Source organism: Molothrus aeneus, chromosome 5 (assembly GCF_037042795.1).
Source record: "Molothrus aeneus isolate 106 chromosome 5, BPBGC_Maene_1.0, whole genome shotgun sequence".
NCBI classification, from domain to species: Eukaryota; Metazoa; Chordata; class Aves; order Passeriformes; family Icteridae; genus Molothrus; species Molothrus aeneus.
Window position 1 is genome coordinate 31,486,287 of NC_089650.1, and position 18,051 is coordinate 31,504,337.

General features: G+C 36.2%; 1 protein-coding gene across 3 annotated transcripts in view; it reads right to left on the reverse strand.

Annotated features, from left to right (window-relative positions):
- The window catches only part of SYT1 (synaptotagmin 1), a 335,539-nt gene that overhangs the window by 203,422 nt on the left and 114,066 nt on the right, over nt 1-18,051 (reverse strand). For all 3 annotated transcript variants that reach the window (XM_066549876.1, XM_066549874.1, XM_066549875.1), the window contains exon 3: nt 13,500-13,561. The gene's annotated coding sequence lies outside the window, so the exon portion shown is untranslated. The remainder of the gene's footprint in view (nt 1-13,499; nt 13,562-18,051) is intronic.

Sequence of the window (18,051 nt, forward strand, 5' to 3'; positions counted from 1 at the left end):
AGAATACCACAGAATTACAGAATTTAACTCCTTTGTATAGGGGAAAAATGGTAGATTTTTTGATTCTCATAGTCAGCAGCTAAAACATCACAATGGGAGAAAATTCAAAGTTTCACATATCCATGTTGTTGTTTAAGCTGCACTGTGATCTAGAAAGTCCAAACAGGTATCATTGAAGACATGGAAAATAACTGATCTTCCTAAACTATAAATATTGAAATCATTCACATAGAGAAATAAGGCTTAAAGAAACCAAATATTTACTAATTGTCAGCAACTGACAGAATGGTGAACTACAGGGAGTTAATTAGGCAAATGCCTTTTGCTAGGTTACCTCAGATATGCATCTTTAATTAAACAGCTAAAAAAATCTACCTGTGCATCTTACAGCTCTACTGGAATGAATGGGTGCCATTTTAGCAATTATATTTCAAAGGCATCACACAGTGCTTTGAATCGGATAGGCTCAGTCTCTGGGGAAGGGCCCTCTATTGGGCTTTCCTTAAGTAACACACAGCTGCTAGTTTGAAAAGTAGCATTGCTGTAACCTGGGGGTGAACTGCTTGCTTGTCCTGACAGCAAGGGCTGCTCACTGTACACACGAGAGAAAATGCTGAGTTCCACATCCAGGCATGAAGACAAATCACCTGAGTGGGAAAAGAGCGCACAGCTAAACACAAACAGACCACACCAGGGCATCTGACCTCCTGCTCGGTGTGTGATAGCTTTGGCAACTGCCCATCCTACAGTGGTGACTGACAAATGGAGGGACAACTTTCTTGAAGCACAGGGTCTTCTGTTTCTGTAGCTATTTTCAAGATGAAAAGTTTCAAGACTCATAAGCTTAGACTTAATACTTAGTATTACTTACTTACAAACAGATACTTGGTAGTCACCTGCATATCCAAATATAATAAACAAACACTAAATATAAAGACATAAATAGCAAGATGCACAACATGAAGAAATAGCAAAAAGTAGGGGAAAAAGCACCAGAACAACCACAGAGGAAAACCTTCACATAACATAATCAAAGAAAGATCCATTAGAACTGACTCATCCTTCTTAGCAAGGTTTATCTAGCTAGAAATCACATCGTACCATGCACCAACAATTAACTACAGTAGAAACGTGCTCTATTTTCTACCAAAGGAGAGAAAAAACTTCTCTTTGAAAATTAGAGTTTTGTGAGAAGTGAATGGAGTTTTAATGTTTCCCACAAAATTTTTCCCCACCAGACAGAAGTTTTTCCAGGGCACTTCAAACTGTGCCAGCAGGTATGTCCTACATAGGATCACCCCCTTGCCACAGATCCCATTGTTTTAACAGCACAGCATCTGCTGGATACTTCTCCACACATGAGAAGTATAGCTGAGCACCACTCAGAGCATTTGCCACTTCTGCATGTGATTGTAAATGATTAATTTTTGGAACTGCTAATGTGATGAATCCTTATTTATATGACTTAATAAGGCATTAGGGATACATGACCATGGAAAGTGAGTGAATCAGAGCAAAAGACATGTTAATATTACAGTAAATATGTAAACTCCCATGAATTGTATAAGGACTGTACAGTACAGTATTTTACTGGTGATCCTCTTATAAGGTGATAAAACAATTAGCAGTATTGATATATGAAAAAAAAAGCAACTTCAGATTTCTTGAGCAAAGTCTTGCACTGCAACCCATTGTTCCAGAGGGGAAAAAATAGCAAATGTCCGTAAATGTCAAGCAGCAGAGAAGCACCACTCCCCCAGCAGCATCAGAAAATGCTAAGGCAACCAAGCCATGGATAAGCTCTTATCAAAAAGCCTTAAGAGGGATAAAAGACTGAGTTCACCAAGAAAAAAAGATATTTCTCTAAAATAAATAGAAAATCAAGTCTTAACCCACAGAAATACATACTCTCTCTTACACAGTCAAGTTGTTTCAGTGTGCCCTCCAGAAAGGTACTTAAGTTGAGAGATGTGCATGTACCATTATTAGTTTCCCTAAAAATCAACTGAATTAAGAGCTCTTTTTTAGCCATGCACAAAATCTATACATCCAAAACACACTTGACATCATTTAGTCTGTGAGCAAGCATCAGCATAAACCACAGACACCTAGCTGTGAAAACACCTGGGGCAGCGTTCAACACCACTTCAGACTACAGTAACTGCTGCCTACAGATCAGACAATATTTGTCACTGCCAAATATTTCCACTTTTTTTTAACCAGGCACAGTCTAGAAGAAAAATGTAAAGCTTTCTGAATGGACGGCTAGTCATATTTTGGATGAAAATGACAGAAGCTCAACAGAAAATATACTAAGGTCAAGGCAACGACAAGAAAACTAACTGGAGGCAATTTTTCATCAGGGTATCTAGAGAGCTTACTAATATTTTGACAAAACCTATACCTTCATTTTTCTAGCTCTGAGTTATCATTTCTCTGCTTTACCAATATAGCTAACACACCAGTAGCAAGTAACTTTTTCATTACACCTTTTTTACATCTTTCAGATGTAAATAAATAAATATTCAGCCTTAATGTATTTCTTGGCCGTATTCTTTTCCTACATATACCTCTTAACTTACCAAAGAACACCACCATGCTCGTCCTTATTTCTTCAATTTCAGTCTTCTGTTGTTTCTAAGTCAATATACAAGTCACATGAAATTCTAGGTGACCAAGTAAGTTTAACTCAATCAGAGAAGAGGTAATAATACATATATTTAGCATCTGAAGAGAATGCAGCTCCTATGGAGATTCCTTTTAAATCTAAATAACTGTGAACTTTCATCCTTCCTCTTTTGTATTATCACTGCAAGTACCTAATCCATTCTTTCTTATCCAGTCAGTCTACTGTATTTTCTAACTATTTCTACATGTGACCTAAAAAATATTCTGATCACTTGAAAATAAATGAGCAAATCCTTTTTACTGGCACCACACCAAGTCCAAATATGATAACTGAACCTAAAAAGTCAGCAACATGACAGCTGATGAATGCTTCTACTTAGAAACATTGTGACTGCTCCTGTTCTCTAATTTTGGTGGTTTTTGCTTGGATCAGTTGAGTGTTTGATTGTTTGTGACTTAAACCCAGGGTACTCCTTCTCCTGCTTGTTCCCACAAGAAGTGCTAACTATATACTTCAGTTACTTTAACAATACTTACATATAAAAATTATTTCCTTAAAAGCATTTATAAATCCCCAGACTGAGATAACTTTTATACAGCAGGTTGCATCATAGTATAAAATCAACTGATACAGCTCCACCTGTTCTAAATCGATGAGTTCCAAGACATTACATGAATTCCCCAGCTACCCTGTCATAACTTCCTGCTAAAGAAGTTGTGACACCATATATATGCTACTTCTAAGCTAAAAAACTAACGAAACAATATTTTGGTACATCTAGTAACAAGCAAAGCTAAACAGTCATATGTAGCCAACGATGATTCACCTCCTGAAAGCCACACATTAAGTGTGGCAACACAGTGGTGTCAAGGGTCATGGAAATGCCTTTACTCACACCTCAATCAACATTTTAGGGAACCCTGAGAGAAGACATCAAAGTGTTTTCATAGCCATGATGTTTAGAAGTAGCAACAATTCACAGGTTGTCATACTGTCGTCATCTCATTTCAGGGGTTCCATACCATTGTCTCTTTATCGTAAAGTTTCCTACCTTCTTGGTGTTTCTCATGGGCAGCTCCTCAGAGCACTGACTCTTACTTCTTCACAAAGCAGCCAACTGACTCCAGATCCCTTCTCAACCAGCCACCCCATTCTTTTATAGCACTCTTCTTCTCACTTGTGGCCTATAAAAGTCAGGCCTGCTCCTAATCTTTGATAATTAACTCAGCTGCAACTCCTTAGGGGTAAGATTAATTTCTACACTATCGTTATTTTCTTATATTCTATCCCACTACATCATATAGTTCTAGTGTTATCTGCTTGCCTTCTACTGTGCAATTGGTAATAGTCTATAATGCATAAACTGCCTCTTTATCTTTCATTTACCAATGGATTAACTCACAAAAACACTTTATTAGTAAATAGATTGTTCAACAGTTTATTGAACCCTGTACACAATTTTAAACTCTCCTCTTCATGTTACACAGAAGTGGATGTGCTGTTTCTGAAAAACAATACCTTGCTTAATTATCCATACTTATTTTCAGGTTGTATCTGTAGCATTCAGCTGGCTGATAGTTGCACTTTTGTGATGTTGTTACTGGGAAGCTAATGCTGAAGAGATGCTGTAAACCTGATATAATATATGGCAACAAATAAAAGGACAATTAGGATTAGTAAAGCAGAGCTTTATTTTCTCTCTAGAAACAAGCTGATAATTCAAATAACCCCTCAAGGTTTCATAATCTTATCATATCTCCTTTTTTATATACCAAGTATCAGAGACTCCTCTTCACAAGCCTAATACCGTACTTTTGTAATAATACACATTTTTTCCTTTAAGATTCACAAAACTCAGTTTCACTCTAGAAATTAATCATCTGTTCCTCTGTCAGAGTTTCTGGGTTGATTTCTTTCAATCTAGCTTTGGAATTTTATCTGAGAGAAAGCAATTTGACAACTGAGGACATAATGTTCCAGCAAAGCAGAGGAAAAAAGCTAGAGACAGAGCAAAAGCAAGTGAGCATGCACATGTGCATCCAAGAAGAAAGGTCACACAAACATGAATTTCTTTTACATCTTTCAGATGTAAATAAATAAATGTTCTGAGTGAAATATCTGATCAGCAGAAATCAGAAGCTCTTCAAACAAATCAGACATTGCATGCTATAGGCAGATAATTTGAAGAAAGTAGTATATGCTAAAGCTGAGGGTTTAACAATCAAAAAAAAGGCACAAAGATAATGTATTCATGTATCATTTTAAGCAAATTTACTGTGTTCTATCTGAAGTAATGTAACATTATAGTCCCATACCCATGGCAAGTAGAAAAGGAAGAAGTAGGAACAAAGCAACAGTTTGCTGACTGGGATAAAGAGATGCCCAAATTGCTCTGAGCTTATGTTAAAGAAACAAATGTTTGCAGAGGGAAAAAGTACAAACCTCAGGTTCATTCACTGCTCTATAATACAACATTAAGATATCTGGCCAGGGGGAGGAAGGAATGTACACACAAAAACCATTGCTTTATGTCTAGACACATTTCTGATCACATAAATGGGCACCATCCCAGCTTGAGCCCCTCTTTGCAAACTCAGTCACAACCTAGTTACTCCAGCAGATATAAGTTGTGTTTTATCCCTATTGTTATCTTTTTGAAATCCCTCTTATGAAGAAGATCAAGAACTATGGGAACTACAAGAAAACAAATTAAGTGACACAGTTATGAGGGGTCTTTTTCAGAAGAGTATCATCCAAGTAGTTCTAGAAGGGGAAGATAAGATTTAATAAGCAAATCCAGGGGAGGGCCACAAAGATTCTTCATTGTGAGGGTGGTGAGGCACTGGAAAAAATTGCCCAGAGAGGCTGTAGATGCCCCATCCCTGCATGTGTTCAAGGTCAGGCTGGATGGGGCTTTACAGCAACCTGATCTCAGCAAAGGTGTCTCTGTCCATGACAGAGAGATTGAAACTAGATCAAGGTCACTTCCAATCCAAAAAATTCTATAATATGACTTAGGTAGAGTTACCAATAAGAAAATAGTAAAGGGAGAAAAATGGGAATATGAACAAAGGATGAAAGGAGAATCAGAACAAGAAACAATATAGGGCTATATGCTATAGCAGTAAGTAGTATATTAGTATAATTATACCAGAGCTTTCCTTTACCTAGCCCCATCTCATTATTCAGGCTTGAAAAGGCTGCTGTTTTTTCCCAGGAGAATGAATAAGGGAGGTAAAGAGGGCTTTTATTGGTAAAATGGGCAGCAAAAAAAACTCTTTGATATTTGTAGGAGTTGTTCATAGTCTTACACAGGTATTTTCAAGATTAGGAACCACAAAGTAAGACAATGGGTTTTTTCGAGGCAGTTACTTAACAGCAGATATAATCTCAATTTCTTTTAAAATGCATCAAAAATAATTAGGTACTAATGAACACATTTCTCAAACACAGTGGCACCTTCTAAGAAGCTTGAACTGCTGGACAAATCAATATTCAGAACAATCTCAGAGTCTGAAAGAGTAAGATAAGTAACAGCACTACACAGTTCTGTAGTTCTTCAAGGTCTTTGCAATACTAGATGGTATGAGCTTATTCTTTTCACATCAGTAACAATACTATCAATTTCACCACTGGAGTGAATTCCACCCCCCTGGAAAGTTACTGTGTGCCACCATACCAGTTTTGAAAAGGAAAACTACTCAGGAGGATTTAAGCAAATAATTTATGTCCACTAACAAATCTTGAAAATTTCAGTCCAAAGAAACTGATTCTATTCTCCTTAAGAAATGTCTAAGAACAAAATTATGAAGTTTAGAAGTAATGCCCATTTTAAAACCTACCTATATATTTGGCATATTTGCCCAATAGTCTGTAACTATCCAAAAGAATCCCTGTTACCTACAGGAAAAACAATTAACAGTTTAATACCTAGTAGTTTATTAACCAATTGTTTAATGCGGTTTGAAGTCTTATTATCCCTAAAGTAAAATTAGACCTTTAAGCAAACTCTGTCCCTGTTAATAATTTCATTTAAACTGAAGATTCAACTTCTGAGACAGGAATCTAAGAGCAAGTACCATCAAAAATAGTTAAGGTTGCATGGTCTAAATGACATCATATTCCATTTTTCTCCATTCTTCTTCCTAAAATCAATGTTCTTACTTGGCATCATAACTTTTAAGGATGAGTGAAATAGGCTTATGGTAAAAGAGCAGCTTGGGCACTATTTCTGTTAGAAATGAAAAGGTATTGGGAGACCTATTACGTGAAAGATCAAAGTGTACCTCTGTTTGGTACTAGCAGAGACCTCCAGGCTATCATGCATTTTACACAGGATCACCAGACTTTGCAATAAATGTTTGGGAGTTATCTTTTGAAGCTTCAGCCTCTGGACCCATGCAACTGAATAAAAATCTCATCTTTCAATAAAAAATACACTTACAAACTTTGAGATTTTGGAGGGACTAAAGCAGTCATAGAAATTGAGCAATAACAAGAAAAACTCCCAAGTATGTGGCATATGGAAAAAGAGAATCTCGGCATTTTTAGTCACTTGACTAAAGCTTTGTAAATGGTGAGACTGGTAAGATGGCCAAATGTTATGTGCTTTATGAACAGCATGTTCAAAAACTTGTGCCCTCAGCTCAAAGTACTGTTTCATTTATTAGCACAGCTACAAGAGTCACTAGTATGAAAGACATCAATCAATATTGCTCTCAGAGCTGTCGTGCAGAGGGTCCTCTCACAGCAAAACCATTCTTATCCTCTTTAGCTTGCAGAGCAAAACTGAAGGTGCAGCAGCAGCACACTGCAGACACACTGCTGATATATTTGATGTTCCAGAGCACTTCAAATCACTCCTAATTTCTAGCTGTTCTAATGGATAGCCCCCCCCGCTAAAAATCCTAATCCTAGGAAGAATGCCTTTCCAAATATATTAAATTTTGAATTCTGTGTTCTCGAAGTTGTTTACTGTAAGAAAAATTCTACTGTGCCTATATCATGTACTTCAGATATTAATATAAACACAGAAGATCGACGTCAGAAAAGATATTTTTATGTGCTAATGGTTTTGCAAAACATTTTCGTTTACATGGAAAAGTAACTGAATTTCCTATTTTCCTCCCATTCACAGTTAAGTGTTGTCAACATAGTTGTAAGTTAGAGATATAATTGTAAACAGGTCTAAGATGCGTCTTTTCTCATTTCTGAATAAACTCTTGAATGAGTTTCATTTACATAAGGAAAGCAGTCAAAATGAGATGCTTATGACAGCTAGGTATCTTCAAAGTAAGATTTATAGTATGAAATTTTAAAGAAGAAAAAAAAATCATAATTAAAGAAAAAAGTCATACTTGGAGATGATCCAAAACTGCCAAATAATGTCCCTTAGTGATCACCAACTCCATACAGGAGAGTCGTCTTAACCTGTATGTTTCATAATCACTTGTACCAGATGAGTTATTTCTTGAGTTAAGCTTCATGTACCATAAACACAAACCTGTGAAGTTTACAATAAAGTCTATCCTCTTATTTCCTAATCAAAGCATAAGTCATGACAAGAGCAGTGACAGAACAGGCTGTCTCCAAGACTCATTGGAAATTCGGGCTGGAAGTGACCTACCACGAACTCCTTCGGTGTCCGAAGCTAACCTGGTAGTCTTGAAAAGCACATTGTGTAACAAGATTAAGAATTAGAAACAAAAGGGAAATACTGATTAAAGCTTGCTCTCACAACCGGAAAAAAAAAAAAAGAAAGAAAAAAAAAAAAAGGAAAACCAATTAACCAATTTACCCCCAAAAAGCATGCAACACTGCAGATGTCTACCAATTTTGTTTGATTGTATTTAGAGATGGGACCATAATAGCAGTTACCAACGTCAGCAAAGCTGCATTATGATGACACAGTATAATTCTTCTTATTGAGAGATTTTAATCACAAATATTTCACAGTAACTAAAAGTAAAAAAAAAAAAAAACCTTAAACAAATTATCAACATCCCCATTCAAAAATAGGCAGAGCCATAATAAAAACTGCAGTAGCAAAGAAAATGCGACATTAAAATTTCTTTGATATGTGGATCATAGAAGGAATTCATTATAGTAGCTTCTTGGAAGTTGCCTCAAGTTGCCTCGTAATTGTGTAGAACTGCTGCAATGTTTACACATTGTATGACTTAACGCCAAAAACCAACTCTTTTTTAAATGGAAATGACATTTCTCTGAAAGAGTCTGATTTAAAATCATAGCCAAGTTGATATTCAATGTGATGTTTAAAAATAGCAAAGTACAGGAACACAGAATACAACAGAGGAGAATAAGGATGTTAACCCTACTGACTGAAGCTGGCTTATGAAATTCCAACAAGAAAATTACACTAATTAATATTTTGCTTTTGAAACCTAATGTGCAAAGGTGGTTAAAATCTACTGCCACAGCAGCAACCTAGGCATTTGGCTCCTACACTTAAGAAAGGTGCTGACTTCTTTTAATGTTTTTGGTGGATGAAAAAGCAGCAGGTAAATACACTAGTACTTCTGAATAAAAAAAAAATATATATATGTAATAACATTGAAAAATGGAAAATATAACACAGATTTCTAGTTCAAAATTTCCAAATAATAGACAAAATATCAGGCAACATTTATTGAAGCTATTAAATGGCTCAAATGGTTAAATGCCTATCTGAGAAAAAGATAATTACATGACTTCTGGGGCACTTGGAAAACACGTATTTGAAAATGTGTCTAGAAAGGTATGTGTTTACCAATTAAAGAAAAAGCTTAGAAGCTGCAGCAGATAAATTAAATAGTAGAGACTAATCAATCACAGTGCTAAAATGATAGATGACAACTAAACTGAAGCCCCAGGGAACTACAGCTACAGAGCCATTTTGCAAAATTAGGCTGCATAACTAGCATACCTCAAAGCAGTACAGAATCTAAATCCATGTCAGAGATGTCACATTAAAAAACACAAAGCAGTGTCTGTAATACAGGAATGATAAAAAGAAAAGAAAAATAAAGTTCTGCAGCACAGAACTTTGTAAGCATATAAGCCATAGAGACTAGACTTCTCTGAATAGCCTTGACATGATAACCAAAAGAGAAGCAATACAAACAACCTTTACATTATGCAAATGCTAATATATAATTTACCAGAAGTTCATACTTTCACTATGTGAGGAAAAAAACCAGAGTGAAACTAATTTAGGGGAAGACCTCATTAAAGTCTTAAGGTAATGGAAACACTCCAATGAACAATTTTATCCAAGCCTGCAGTATATGCACATGAATTTTAATTTGTAATGACAAAACCTGTGACAAAATGGCAAAGAACAAGGAATGAGGGCACTTCATGCTGCTTCTAGATTACTATACTGCATGAAAAATGGAAATAATAATGTAAGGGAAGGTTATTGTGATTACTACAGAATATTCAGGAACCACAGGCTCATTTCTTTTTGAATACTCATAAATTCAACTTTTACAACTTTTCCAAAACCAAAAACCCCTTCATTTAGCTCCTTTATCTCTGGTACATTACATACCTCTATATATAATATTGTAAATGATAAAATATAAAACACAGTAGCTTTTGAAATAGATATTAGGACAAACAAGGGTAACGTTGCATGCTCGTGAGCTAATGATAAGTCTAACATAAATTTAATTCTTCTGCACATAATGGAGTCAAACTGCCCATACAATAATTTTCAGCAGGCCAAGCCTCCTCTCATCTGCTCACAGCAGAGTCTGGATTCTGGCCTTCCCTCTCCTGTACCAATCTCCTAATTTATGTCACATTACCTGAACTTGCTTTATCAAACAAGAGTAACAAAAACCTGTTATCAATCAGCCATCAATTATTTGCCACTTCTTTGATACACCAAAGTTTGTGGCAGATGAAATCTGATTGCTGCTGACCATGTGAGGACAATGGACACCTTTTTTTGAACGCGTGTTGCAAGAATCTTTTCCTGTTCCTCAAAAGGTATCTGCAATCTTTTGCAATATCAAATACAAATGACAAAGGCCCTTGCACTTAAAATAAAGTTGGGAACATGTAAAACCCACAAAATATACTCTACATTATTGAATTTTATTTTATCCTTTTTAAAAAAAGAGCAATATTGATTTTAATTTTATTTTCTCTATATGTGGGGAATCTAATCTTTTTTTGCCTCTAAGCACCAGATACTTTAAATTTTAGACTTTAATTAAAGTTGAAGGAAAAAAGGTATTCGGAAACAACTCCATAAATCCAATTTATCAAACCTAGTGTCAGAAGAATGACTGGTTCCTTCGTGTATGAATAGCACACATTCTCAAGGGTGTTGTTAGAAGGCCCAAAGGTTCCATACATGAAGGTCCCTCTATGGGAGAATGTACAGCCTGATCAAGCTGGTAACATTGCTCCTCACTGATGATGGATGAGAGGTAATTTTATTTGTTTTATTATTCTAATTTCCCATGTATATTCCAAAGAGAGTGTTAAATAAATTTCACATCACAAATGTTAAATAACCACTGCAGAGTTTCATTTTTGTAATTATATATTCATTATATGTTAGATAATTTGTAGTTTATGATCATAATACCACAATTGATAAAATTAACAATAGATAATATGAAAAGGTCCTGTCAACCTATTCAGCCAGCAGAAGAGAGAGAATTTGTATGTGAAGGAGTACAAATAATAGTTGACTAATTTTTTCTCACTATACACAAATAAATCCACATTATTTTGAAAGAGCTGCCTGTGAGTTCTGGCCACTTGACACAGAAACACAACTGGGGAGAAGATCTTCAGGGTCTGCAGTAGTGAAATTTATTTTCTACAAGAAGGTCTGTAATAATTTGTAGATTTTTGTAAATATGGATCAGTTGAATTATACAAATTGCTTGGAATTGCTAGCATTTATTCATGTAACTACCGGTCACCTGTCGCCAAAACTTCAGATCCAGAGGGCGTAAAGCATAATTGATTAGGCTGAAGGTATCCCATGCATTAAATAATAACTTCCAAAGTTCCACTGTGTCTTTTTCCACATGTCAAATAAAATTGCAAGACCTGACCCATACTACACTACATTGTAACCCTTTGTGAATTCCTTAGACATAGGCATATGGCATTCCACATGTCAAATAAAATTGCAAGACCTGACCCATACTACACTACATTGTAACCCTTTGTGAACTCCTTAGACATAGGCATATGGCATTATTCTATGCATCATGACCCAAAAATAGCAATAACGCTCTCGGTCTGCAGAGTATCTATTTGATACTAGAAATAGCAAGCTTAAAATTTGCCCAAGATCAGAAACATTCTGCAATGCAGCTCTGCCAAGAGTAAGAGGAGATGGCCCTATGTGGGAGATGAGAGCAGAAAATGTGAAGCTTGAGCAGACTGACTATGTGGCAAAAAATGGAAAGATAAAGGTTAAAAAGAGGCGTGATAGCATGTAGGGAATATAAACCACAGGAGCCACAAGGGAAAGAAGAGAAAACACAAGGAAAGTATGACTGATAGAAGAAGAAATGAAAAAAAAAACAAAACAAAGGAACAGATAAATAGGAGTTTTGAGAAGTTTTCTAGAATTTTCCGGTACATGTGTATCATTTGCTATATATCTAGAAGATCCCCACGGGTAACATAGTTCAGTACAGTGTACAAATAACCACACAGGTTTCACAAACAAGCATTGTGTTGTCCTTGGATTTGTGAAATGTCACACATTTCCTTTCATGTTAAAGCCCATCATCAAACTTGTCAGCCCAGAGATATAATAAGTATTTTTTTGCTATTGAGATTTACACACATTTTTTCCCAATCAAGAATATTATTTTTATATTATTTCTCAAGAAATATTCAAGATTTATTTCTATTCAAAACTACCCTGTGCCATACACCAGTTTGGCTAAATGAATAGGGATTTAATATACAACATTAAAATTCCCTATCTTGTCCTGCCAAATGTATATTCTAAAAGCAGAATGGTGCTAAAGAACCCATACTCTCTGCACATTACCTACCATCCCCAATTATCTACCACAAAAAAGGCAGGTTCTATTGGCACCTAGCACAGAGGAACTATTTTGTTTGAACTGTTAACAGAAATGTGTTAACAGAAGCCCACCTGCTCTGGTTCTCAGAAGATATCACCACCTGTTAATACACAGAAATGTGGTACACCCATATAATCAGCTACAGTTCCCAGCAGCCTAAGATATTTTTCTAGGGACAATGTCAATAATATCACACACAACACAAACATTTCTCATTTTCTTGTCTCAGTAAGCGATCTTAATTTCTTGGTGTTTGATAATGCTGCAGTTGTCAGAGGCCAGTGCAGCCATGCACTGCACTTGGTTGCAGTGTGCAGTAAACAGCCCAGCTATGACCAGGGCTGTTCAGAACAATGAACCAGTGGTTATGTGGTTAACACAAACCCATAAAAGTCTTTCGCTCCTACACCAACTCAGCAGGATCTGACTACAGCACTGAATCCGTTTTTCTGCAAAATTTCATGTGTGAGCAAATGTTGGTGTATTATTGTTTTTAGCTTGCTACTGTCAATTTCTATTGCAATGTATTTTTACTGAGAAGAAAAACATAATATTCTCAGTATGGGCAGCAATGAAGGCACTTTGTGTGGATTACCTGGGCCTCTTACCTGAGATGATTATAGAATTTACAAAAGTCTACCCCTGTGAAATGAAACTAAGTTGGATACAAGGCAGAGATGTTCCCTGCACTAATTTCTTGCACTTTTTGGAAGAACTGCAAATATGAAAGAATAAAAAAATATTAAAAGGAAGTGCAAGTCATATTTAGCTTTGGAGTATATAAGTTGGTCACTTACTGTTCACAATAGAGAATGTGTGCTTAACTCTCTTCTCTTTGTTTATTCAGGACTCCACGCTCCTGAAAGAAAAAAAGAATACACGTGTTTATCATCCACTTAAAATTAACTATCTAGTTTCATTTCTGCTACAGAAGTTTGCCATTTTCAAACCCAGCAGAGAAAATTCATATCATCCCTTTTCCTTAAAAACCAGTTTTTCAGTCTTATATACTACAATAGCTGCAGAGATGAGAAATCTACAGGTTCAGGGAACAAATCTCTCTTGATACCTCAGACTAAATGCCAGGCATCCTAATTTTATCTGGGCGCCTGCAGGCCTCCCCAGTTCCAGGAAGGTGACAGGCTTTCACATTTCTGAGGCTGTCAATCATCTCATCAAAATCAAATTCTCATGGTGCATTAGAACTCAGCTGAATTACCCCATTAGACGGAGGAGCCAAGGAAGAAAGAACATAAGCCTGCAATGACAGCCACAGCCTCTCTCACCACTTCTGGAGGAGAGTGGAACATGCTGCAGAGGGGTCTTTGATGCCTCACTCCTGCAGTTTCATACAGGAAATTTGTACGGTAAGAACTGAAGACAGCACACCAGCTGCTTTAGCCTTTTCTTGGCCAGGTTACAAGCACCACAACAGAGGTGAGTTTTAAGGCAGGATTTGAAGGAACACATCATACTGCCTTTGCAGATTTTACTATTAACAATTTTCATTAATAAAGGCTGTTTGAGAGAAGGGAGAAAATTGGAACTGCTGGGCAACAAGGGTTACAATAAGGGCAACATTGGTGTGAAAGGGCAAGCACAATCAAGCTGTGAACGCATTAATTGTGAAGATGAGCAATTTGGATGCAATTTAAAGATTGAGCCAAATACATAGTTACCAAGATAGACAGATGTATTTTTAATTTATTTTTAATTTTACATCAACTAGAAAATGAAAATGTTATCTGAAACTGTTAGACTACAGCACACCAACACTTACGCTGGCCTTTAAAAAGGCAAATCATGATTCCATCCATCTCACTCTAATCAGGAAAGCATCTTTCGTGACTCAAATCATACAGGACTCAAACTATAACTAATTATAAAATCTAATTTCCCTTTCTTTCTGTATCTTTCTGTCAATATTTATGACATCCCAGAAATCACTTATCTCATATGAGTCTACTGAAGAAACCTGCTAAGCAACAATTAAGAACTGTTTGGAGCTGAGGGCTATATAATACATTTGTCAGAAGCATCTAGTATTTTGATGTTGTTAAGTTTTAAATTTTTTGAACCATAGGGATCAGCTCTTCTATCTAGCAGCCTGTTTTGTTACGTCCTAGACATCAGTGAGGAGCTGAACACTTAAAATGATGCAAGGTTAGCTGGACACTGATGTGAAATCTTATTCTAAAGGGTTTAGAATAATTCAGATGCTGGTGTAAAACACAGCTAATTTCATTCCCACAGTTTGTAACTCATATCAATTATCAACTGATGTCAATAGCCTTAGCAGGCCTCACCTCACTTGGTGCTCTGTATTAGCTGTATAAAATGTTCTGGTACAGACCATGACAGACCTAATCTGAACGACTGTACTCAAACATCTCTGAACGGGTTCAACCAAAACTTTGCCTCTTGCTGTCAAGTTTTCCCTAACAGAGGGATTTGAAATTCAGAAACACTCAGAAAGAGGGTTCAATAAAAGAGCCTCTAATCTCCACCTTCTCCTGGGGCTCAGAGCCAGGGTTTTGGTTCAGGGCCCTGTGTACATCTTGCATTTGAGCAGAAGTAGCTGCAAGTGCCTTAGAGAAATTAACACCCAGAGTCACACCTGCTCTGTGGTGCACTGTCTCAATCTTTCTCTGTTTCTCTAAGCTGCCTGTGTCAAGCTGTGCCATATTATTACTGAGCCTTTCAGGAGGTTCACTGCTTCCTTCTGTGGCAGTGACAACATGGAAAGGAAAGACAAATGTTTACTATACTATTAATTGTAAATAACTGAATGAAAATACAGGTCATGCACTAGAGAAGCAAATTTAAGCAAAACTATGAGTAAGCGTGGTGCTGCATTAAGTGCAAACAGAGACAGCCTGCCTGCTCCTTTGAAACTCACAGTGTGAGTTTCCAAAAGATATGAAAAATGGAATGGACATCTGGAATAAGTAAAAAAACAATCAATAAAATTCAACAGTTGTCCAGGAAACTAAATACCATCACTCTTTGCAAGGATTTGCAGAGCTAAAATATGAGATAAATAAACTGAAAATATTTGCATTTCTAGAGGAAGAAGAACAGATTACAAAAGAAATTCAGCTGTGTTTCTATCACTTACTATTAAACACAGGCAGTTTTTTTATTAGATGTGTTGGAAGATTAATTCATTCACCCTTGGTTATGGACTCCTGTGGGTCTTCAGTGCAGGAGATCCCCTGCAGTGACAACTATATTTTCAGAGCAACAAATAGCATCTGTCACAGTGCTAGTATCTTCCAAGGCTCCGTTTTCATTTCAATATTTGCAAGAGAAGATGCTTCCTAATGAAACCATTGGAAATATCAACAGAAACACATTTTGATATGTGTGACTACATCTTGTAATATCCCTTTGAAGTGCAATCTATATTTAACAAATGTTATCTGCAGAAGATACTTTAAGGCATTTAATTTCAGGGTACATACTCATTTAAATGATCTGCAACTTTGATTCAGTTAGCATATAGATAGCAAAAGAACAACAAAGCCTTTTTTCATTAATCCTTAACTCTCTGATCCCAGTCATCTTTATGGTAACCAGTTATGGCAATAGTCCCATTAAACTGGGGCAGGACTGGAGCTCTAAAATAGAACCTGTTCAGTCAAAAACACTGTATTTAAGATTATATATTCATATATGCTCACGAAATGAAACCCTACTCCACTGCAAGGAAGGAAGTCTGCAATTTTTCTCAGGAAGCCCTTGTTTAACTCATACAGAAACAAAGTGGATTTACATTTATTACAGGTTGCAAAGAACATTTTTAGCATCATGAAATCATGGCAAAAATAAGCCCCTTTTATTAGATGCTTCACTTCTCATTGTGAACTGTGATACAAAAGATGAAAGGGAAGTTGCATGGTAATTAAAAGATTTCTCAAGGTATCCTAGGCCATCTGCAGTTTCTTTATTCCATTACTATTTTTAAAACCAGGAACAACTATGTGATCTTTTACAAACTCCATGAAGAAACAATTTTTATCTCTTTAGGATTATGGGCTAAACACTCATTAGTAGAGCATATGGCTGTTATTTGAGTACTATTCTTCCCTCTCTTCTTTCAAACACCGAGGAATAATTTTGCAAACTGAATCTCTGTACTCTGGAGTAATAAAGAGCTACTAATATATCATCATTATGGCTCAGTGACAGTTCCAGAGCACAACTGGACAACATTTTTGTCATGAAGGAATAAAAGCTCTAGAAATCAGTTTCAGGAGGGTTTTGGTTTTGACAGAGCTGAAACTTAGCCCAGGTTTGTTTACTTTATTGATTGTCTTTCAGACCTGAGGACATCACTTATGTGGCATATCTGGGCGGTTTGGAATAAACTATCTTGAAATTTTGTGTGGCAAAATGAAAAAAAATAAACTAAACCTCAAACAAAAATCAGCTGGTGTTTAGCCTACCGAATTTAGCAGCACATCCTCAAAACAAAAGCCCAATAGTCTTACAAGTGAAAATGGTATTTCAAATTTTATTCTCTGCTTTAGAATTATTTATGAGAGAAAACCAGATTAATTGAAAGTGGAGGAGTCCATTATGAATAGACTGACATCCTGTAAAACATAGAACTGATGTCTGGAAAAATGAGGCTAGCATTCGATTATGAAGTTTAAATTAGCTAACAACCAGTACAGAGTCTGGATAATTTCCACTTGCATAATGTGCAACAAATTAAATGTATTTTGAAAAAAAATGCAGTTGCGAGCATTTATTAATCGTTTCACATACTGAAACAGAAATTGTCATACATTATGAACTTTACAGTCCTTAATCATATGTATATTCCACTATTTTATGGGCTTAATTTGCTTAGCATCAACTTTTACTGTGAGTAACATTGATTTTGTCAAAACCTCAAATAAGTCACAGAACAGATCTGAGGATTACTTCAGAAGGGATTTAAAGCACACACTGTGAATGTCTATACAACCACCACTTAAAACACTATCCGTTCAGGCCCAGATGGATTGCTATGGCAACAGAATCCCAAATACCAGGTTTGTAACTAACAAAAATGTAAATTATTGATGAACTCAAGAGTTGTCTCTCTTGGACACCCTCCTATTCAAATACCAAGCCGTATGGCTAGAATACAGAGAAATGGTTGATATGCAATTTCCCCAGCCCAGTGAGCACTAATCCCAAAGGATTTCATTAAATCTTTTGGCTTAAATTTTTATTCTTGGAACAGCAGTCAGCAAGCAGGGATTACATTAAAACAGGCACTATTGAGGTCATTACTGACTGAATTCAGGCCTGTAATATACCAAAACAGGAACTAATTTTAAATATACCTCCACACAC